Genomic DNA, 8497 nt, shown 5'->3' on the forward strand with positions numbered 1-8497 from the left:
TTTATAGCATTAGTTCTTACTTTTAGATCTAGGATTTATTTTTGATTAATTTTTGTTTATAGTATGAAGAAGAAGTCCAACTTTATGCTTTTGCATGTGGTTATACAGTAGTTCCAGAACCACTCTTGCATTGTTATGATAAATCACACTTGATTGTGGTGTGTAAAAGCATTTTATGTATTGTTGGTTTCAACTTGCTAGTATTTTGTCTGTTTCATTTTGCTTTTGGAGTATTACTGGCCTCATAGAATGAGTTGTAAAGTGTTCCTTCCTTTTCTACCTTTTCATAGATTTTGTGTATAGTTTGTATTCTTTAAGTGTTTGGTAGAATTCAGCAGTGAAGTTTGGGCTTCTCTTTGTGGGAAGCTTTCAAGTTACTAGTTTCATCTTTTTCTTAATATAGGTCTATTCAGCTTTTATATTTCTTCTTGAATCAGTATCAGTAGTTTGTATCTTTCTAGGTGTTTGTTCGTTTCATCTTTCCTATTGAATTTGTTGGCATACAGTTGGACACCATATTCTCTTTTGATTATTTTTATTTATATAAAGTTGGTAATGATGTTCCCTCTTTCTTTCTTGATTTTAGTAATTTGAGTCTTCTTTTCATCTTGATCATTCTAGCTAGAGACTCAGTTTGTGATATTTTAAGGAGCCAACTTTTGTTGTTTTTTTTTTAAATTTTCTCTGCCTTTTTTTTGGTCAGGAACCATCAAAGTTTTAGTATTTAATATTTAACAGCACAACTGACCAAGGTCCAAGATGTGGTTACCATGTTCAAGAAGGTAAGAGGAAAATCGCTCTATAAGCTGAAGAACATACATGTTATAATAGAAAACCTGTCTACACATAGTTGCTTCAAAAATTCATTTGGTCTTTTCTTTCTTACAAAAATGATGTTTCAGATTTCAGTGTAAATTAGCAAACTTCAACTCTTTGGTGTGGCAGGTATCATGTTTTTGCCTTCAGTTCTTCTACCCCAGCTTGTGTCATGAGGTGTGCAACATGTTTCTCCAGGTTGTCAATGCGACTACTCATGGCATCAATTCTTTTAACTATCTGGTCAAACATGGTCTGAAATTTATCTTGCATCTGTTTCAGGAGTATCTGTACCACTGAGGTGAGATCCTGTACAGTCTTGGGGTCCGTCTCAGCCATCTCCCTGGTTCTCAGCTTGACGATGAAGTCTCAAACCTCATCTACACTTCTGCTTGTCTGCTTGGGCCTCTCTGCTGTTTTTCTACTCTTTGTTTCATTTATTTCTGGTCTAAACTTTATCATTTCCTTTCTTCTGCTTGATTTGTGTTTAGTTCACACTTTTTTGAGTTTAATGTAGTGCAAATTTAGATTATTGATTTGAGATTGTTCTTGCTTTTTCAAATAGGTATTTACAACCAGGGGCACCTGAGTGGCTCGGTTGGTTAGGTGTCCAACTTCAGCTCATGTCATGATCTCCTGGTTGGTGAGTTCAAGTCCTGCATCAGACTCTGTGCTGATAGCTCAGAGCCTGGAGCCTGCATCAGATTCTGCATCTCCCTCTTTCTCTGCCCCTCCCCTGCTTGCACTCTGCCTCTCTTTCTCACTCAAAAATAAATAATAAACATTAAAAACATAAATAAAATAGGTATTTACCACCATACATTTCTCTCTAAGCACTGCCTAGGTGTATATCTTAAGTTTCTGTAGGTTGTATTTTTGCTTGTCATTCATTTCAAAGTATTTTCTAATTCGTCATGATTGCTACTTTGACCTGTTGGTTATTTAGGAGTGTGTTTAAATTTCACATATTTTTGAGTGTCCCAAACTTCCTTCCATTATGTGTTTCTTTTTTTAATGTTTATTTATTTTTGAGAGGAAGAGAGACAGAGCGTGAGCAGGGGAGGGACAGAAAGAGAGGGAGACACCGAATCCAAAGCAGGCTCCAGGCTCTGAGCTGTCAGCACAGAGACCAACATGAGGCTCGAACTCACAAATAGTGAGATCATGGTCTGAGCTGACCTCAGATGCTTAACCAACTGAGCCACCCAGGCACCCCCTGTTGCATATTTCTAATTTCATTCCATTATGGTTGGAGAACATACTTCGCATCATTTTAATCCTTTTACATTTTCTTAAAATAAAAGGCTTATTTGATGGCTTAACAGAGGTCTATCCTAGAGAATGTTCCATGAAAATTTGAAAAGAATATGTATTTTGTTACTGTTGGGCAGGGTGTTCTATAGGTATCTGTTATGTCAAGTTGGTCTATAGCATACTTCAAGTCTTCTATCTTCTTATTGATCTTTTATCTAGTTATTCTGTTACTGAAAATGGAGTGTTGGGGTCTTCAACTATTATTGTTGAACTATTGCTTCTTCAATTCTGTTAGTTTTTGCTATGTGTATTTTGGGCTGTGTTGTTATTTGCATGCATGTTTGTAATTGTTATGTTTTACTTATATATTCAGCCTTCTACCTTTATATATTTTCTTAATGTTTATTTATTTTTGAGAGAGAGAGAGAGAGAGAGAGAGAGAGAGAGAGAGAGAGAGAGAGAGAGAGAATGCAAACAGGGGAGGGGCAAAGGGAGAAGAGACACAGAATCCAAAGCAAGTTTCAGGCTCTGAGCTGTCAGCCTATGAACTATGAGATCGTGATTTGAGCCAAAGACAGATGCTTAATGGACTGAGCCACCCAGGCACATCATTCTTTTACCTTTATAAAGTGTCCTTTTATGTCTCTAGAGTTTTAGCTTCACCACAAAATTGAGTGGAAAATACAGAGTTCCCATATGTCCTCTGTCCCCTTCAGGCCTTGTATTCCACATCTTCAGCAGCATTTAGTGTTGTCAATGCTTTGGTGTTTGCCATTCTAATGGGTATGTAGCAGTATCTCATTGTCTTAATTTGCAATTCCCTAATGACATATGATGTGGAGCATCTTTTCATATGCTCATTTGCCAACTTGTATCTTCCTTGGTGAAGTGTCTGTTCAGATATCTTGTCCGTTTTTAAATCAGGTTTTGTTGTCTCATTGTTGAGTTTAGAGTATTCTTTGTGTATTTTGAATTACAGTCTTTCATCAGATATATCTTTTGCAAATGTTTCCTCCAAGTCTTTGGCTTGTCTTCTCATTCTCTTGACAGTATGTCTCACAGAACAGGAATTTTTAATTCTAATGAAGTACAGTTTATCAATTATTTCTTTCATTGATAGTGCCTTTTGTGTTGTATCTAAAAAGTCATGACCAAACTCAAGGTCATCTAGAAATTTATAATATTGTGTTTTACATTTAGGCCTTTGACTCATTTTGAGTTAGTTTTGTAAGGAGTATAAGATCTATGTCTAGATTTTTTTGTGTGTGTGAGTGGATGTCTGGTTTCCTATTTGTGGAAAAGACTATCTTTGCTCCATTATATTGCCTTAACTCCCTTGTCAAAGGTCAGTTGACTATATTAATTTGAGTCTATTTCTGGGCTCTCTATTCTTGTCCATTGATTTATGTAAATGTTCTTTCACCATACTACACTGACTTGATTCCTGTGTCTTTATAGTAATCTTGAAGTTGGTACTGTCAGTCCTCTGATTTTGTTCTTTAATATTGTATTTGCTATTCTGGGTCTTTTGCCTCTTCACATAAGCTTTACAATCAATTTGTATATATCCATAAAATAACTTGCTAGGATTTTGATTGAGGTTATATTAAATCTATATATTAAGTTGGGAAGAACTGACATCTTGACAATCTTGAGTCTTCCTACCCATGAATATGGAATATGTCTATATTTATTTAGTACTTCTTTGATTTTACTTGTCAGAGTTTTGTAGACTTCCCCATATAGATCTTGTATATATTTTGTTAGATTTATAGTTAATTATTTCTTTCTCTTTTTTTAGTGTTAATGTAAATCGTGTGTTTTTAATTTCAAATTCTAATTGTTCATTGTTGGTATGTAGAAAAGTCAGTTGACTTCTATATGTTAAATTTGTATTCTGTTACCTTCTATAGTCTCTTATTAGTTTTGGGACTTTTTTCCATGCATGTGATTCTCTGGGATCTTCTACATAACAATCATGTTATCTGGGAACAGACAGTTTTAATTCTTCCTTCCCAGTCTATATATCTTTTTTTCCTTTTATTATCTTATTCCATTAGCTAGAACTTCCAGTACGATGTTGAAAAGGAGTGTTTAGAGGAGACATCTTTGCTTTGTTTCTATTTTTTTTTAAATATATCTTATGTACTTCATTAAAAAAATAGATATAGCTTCCTTTAGCTCCTGAACACATACATGTTACATATATAATATAATATATATGATATATATACATGTTACATATATAATATAATATATATATACATAATATATATATAATAGCTGATTTAAAGCTGGTTTAAAGTCTTTGTGTAGTACGTCCAATATATGGATTTCCTCAATGACTGTTTCTATTGGCTGTTTTTTTTTCCTCTGGGCATGAGCTATGCTTTCCTGTTTCTTTGTGTGCCATTTATTGGTCAAAAATTGGATATTTTAAATAACTGTAATGTGGACACTCTGGAAATCAGATCCTTCCTTCCTTAGAGTTTATTATTATTGTTGTTGTTTGTTTGTTTAAGGACTCTCTTGAATCAATTATGTAAGTCTGAATTCTTTGTTGTGTACTGTGATGTTTGTTTTGACTGAAATCTTTGCTTAGTTAGCTTAGTAGTCAGCTAATGTTTGGATGATGCTTTCCTTAAATATCTGAACCAGTAAGTCTTCCTCTTTCTGCCAAAGTGCTGTGTGTGGGTGTTGGGGCACATCTTCAATGCTCTAGCAATTTAAAACTCTGCCTGAGCCTTTACTTACTGCTTTTACAGAGCTTCATAGTCAGACAGAGGTGAGAGATTAGGGTCTTCTCAAGTTTTTCCTGAACCCTGCACATGCATGGGCTTTCTAGATACCTGGGAATATGTCAACGATTTCCAAAGCTCCCTGTAGGAATCTCATTTCCCAGATTTTCCCTTTAAGTTACTGGCTATCCTTTTGCCTCAGGGAACTATGTGGTTAAACAATTGCCACTGATTATTTTTGACAGACTTCTTGGGAATGTGATTTTTCCTTGCTGAGGGATTGGAGTCAGGTCAAGTAAAAACAAACTCAGTGAATGAAGATTTTCAGGGAGCTGCCAGCCAGATCAAATAGTGATAACCCCTGGGAGTAAATCTTTTAGGTGTGCTCCCAATCTGTTCTTCCCCCTTCTAGTTGCTGCTAGGCTACTGATTTTCACAGCTACTGTGATTTTGAGGCTGCTGGTTTTCAAAGACTACTGACAAGCTGAGGAGATAGGGATGAGTATAAGTCAGGTTAAAACGACATAAAGCTCACTGTTCTTTCAGAGATTTAGCCATTTTTCTGAAATACATTGTCTTTGAGTGGTTGCAAGGTTTGAATTAATTTCCAGAGTTCTGAAATAATTGATTTTGACATGTTTCCAGTATTGTCATTGCTTTTATGGAAGACTAGATTTCTGAAGGTCTTCATGCCATCATTTCAGAAGTGCTTCTTTAGGTGCAGATTTGAAGGGAAAGGCAATGAGGTCAATTTTGGGCTAATTGAATCAAATTTGCCCTGGAGGAGATACTTAGTAAACAGTTAAATACATGCAGTATTTAATAGATGCAATTGTTAGCATTTATTTTTGGACTTCTGTTGAAGAAGGTTGACTTTTATCATATTTCTCAGTCTATTGCATGTTAACATCATTAGTTCACGCAAAGCCCATCTCCAGTATGTATGTATGTATATTAATTTATGTATATATCATTTCCATTCTTCCTCTGCCTCCATAAGCAATTATTCTGAATGTGTTTGATATCATTTAGCTCAAGAAATGTTCTCCTAAAATGTGTATTATTGTTTTGTGTTCATGTTTTGTATATGCGATCAAAAAATATTGTGCCACACACACACACACACACACACACACACACACACATCCCTGAGGGGTTCTTAAATTTGGCTGCACTTTATAATCACCTGTATTAATCTGACATCCAACTTTTAGCCCATATAAAAGAATCAGAATATATTGGGGGCAAGATTCAGGCATCACAAATTTTAAATTACCCCAGATGATCCCAATATGCACCCAAGTTTGAAACCAGTGATCTAGGGGCATCTGGGTGGCTCAGTCAGTTGAGCATCCATCTTTGGCTTAGGTCATGATCTCATCTCATGGTTTGTGGGTTCAAGCCCTTGAGTTGGGCTCTGTCCTAACAACTCAGAATCTGGAGCCTGCCTTCAGAGTCTGTGTCTCCCTCTCTCTCTGACCCTCCTCTGCTCATGCTGTCTCTCTCTCTCTCTCTCTCTCTCTCTCAAAAATAAATTAAAAAATATTTAAAAAAGAGAAACCAATGACCTAGAGCATTCTGTTTTTAAGTTTTTAAACCCAGCAGTATGTTTTTAAGATCGGTTCATATCTCTGCACATGTATCTGGTCCAAAGATAGGCAAATATTTTATGTAAAGAATCAGGTATTAAATATTTTCAGCTTTGCAGGTCCTTTATCATTTGTTGTAGCCTAACTTTACTGCTATAGTGTGAAAACAGTCATAGATAATGCATAAACAAATGGACTTGATCATGTTCCAATAAAATTTTATTTACAAGAAATCCCAAGCAATAGGAGGTGGGCCATATTTGGCACATCGACCATAGTTTGCTCTGATCAAGTTTCCAACTATTGGGTATCTCCATGGAATATATCTATTACATTTTTCCTATTCTTCCTTCTGGTTAGAAGCTAGTTTGTGTCTAACCCTTCACTACCACAAGTAATATTGAACCGAATATGTATCTATTTATCGATATCCTTTGGCCCCATACAACAATTTATTTGGGAATTACTGGACCATACAGCATACATACAGTTACTTTGATCACATAATTCTAGGTATTTCCAGAATGTACCAGTCTACAGTCCCACCATTAGAACATAAACTTTCTAGATGTTTACATCCACACCACACGTAGCATTATCTAATGGTCTAAAGTTTGCAAGTTTAATAGTTTACTTCACATTTCTGATTTTTCATTTGAATAATTATTTGCTAGTATCTGTCTCATTAAACTCTCTCTATATGCTCCGTGAGGGCAGTGACCTTGTCTGGTTTTGCCCACTATTCTATTCTAGCACCTAACACAAGCCTGGCCCATAATGGGTGTTTCATAAATATTTGTGAAACAAACGGATATGTGAGTACCTCTGTGTTAGCTGTACAAAAATGCTTGTTTCTTTATTGATAGGTTTGAGCTAGTGACCTGTGATGAATAAAGGAAACTTGGTTAGAGTAACTATATTGCTAACCTCCAGAGACGTAAGCCCTAGGAGAGAAGGCAAAAACATTCATTACGTTATTCACAAAATATTTGGAGAACTTATGCTATGTGCCAGACATTATGCACAATGGCGAGTGAGACAGATGTAACCCAGCCCTTAGGGGGCCCACAGTGTGATGGAGATGTCAGCAGTTTGAGCGCACAATCATCATACAGTGAGAGGAATGTTACTGGGGAAGTATCGGATACTCTGGAGGTTATTAGGAAGTGTCTCCTAACATAATCTAGTGGAAGTGAAGGAAGACAAATATGGTAATTATACAAGATGACTCCTTATAAATACCTAGAGTTTCCCTAGCAAGGGGATATTGAAAGAATTCAGGGCTTCATAGGAGAGAACAGTAAGTAATAATCTAGCAGCATAGTGCAAACAAGCTTGGATTGTAAGGACACAGGTTTGAGACGATAGAAGGGCACACATTGCCCAAGGCAAGAGGGACCACCCTTGTAATACCCTTAACATTCCTAAGGGCAGGTCTATTGCTTAAGGCTAGTTACATCCCATGTGAGGGTCCTGGGTCCTGGGTCTACTCTGTGATTGGTTAACAGTCTAAATGTTGTAATTGGATAAACCTGTCATTAATAATTGGATTCCTGTAACTCCCCCTTCCCAAACTCATAAAAGCCCTGCCCCACCTTTGTTCAGGGCTCTCAGCATGGATCCACCACGCCCGGTAAAGTCTGTGAGCCCGAGTTTAGGCCCCGGCGAGCCTAAACCCGTAATAAAGCCCTTTGCTTTTGCAGGCGTGACTCGGTCTCCCTGGCGGTCTCTGGGTTTTGGGGACGATAAAGAAATCTTGGGTACAACAGGATATGTCTTCAAGCGGGTCTGCAAACAGTAAAGTGATTTAAAGGAACTTAAGATAATTATGCTTAAATTTCCCCTTCCCCAATTATTCTCTTTTTGACTGCTAAATAGGAATTGCTGGACTCATTCCCTTTCACTTTATTACTTGTAAAATAAGTATATATCCAGGTTCTTAGAAATGTAGAGGAACTTTACTTCTTTGGCCAATGGCTGATATGATCAGTAATGAACACACAATCTTCGGCAAACCGTAACTGATCTCATGCAATTTTGAAGGTTTAACTGCTTTAAAAGAGATTCTGAATTCCTGGGAAAAGGGGAGCTGAAATGTAA

General features: G+C 36.5%; 1 pseudogene; it reads right to left on the bottom strand.

Moving 5' to 3' along the window:
* Positions 1-948: 948 nt before the first annotated feature.
* On the bottom strand, positions 949-1155 carry LOC115283225 (annotated as a pseudogene).
* Positions 1156-8497: the final 7342 nt, after the last annotated feature.

The sequence above is a fragment of the Suricata suricatta genome, chromosome X (genome assembly GCF_006229205.1).
Source record: "Suricata suricatta isolate VVHF042 chromosome X, meerkat_22Aug2017_6uvM2_HiC, whole genome shotgun sequence".
NCBI lineage: Eukaryota > Metazoa > Chordata > Mammalia > Carnivora > Herpestidae > Suricata > Suricata suricatta.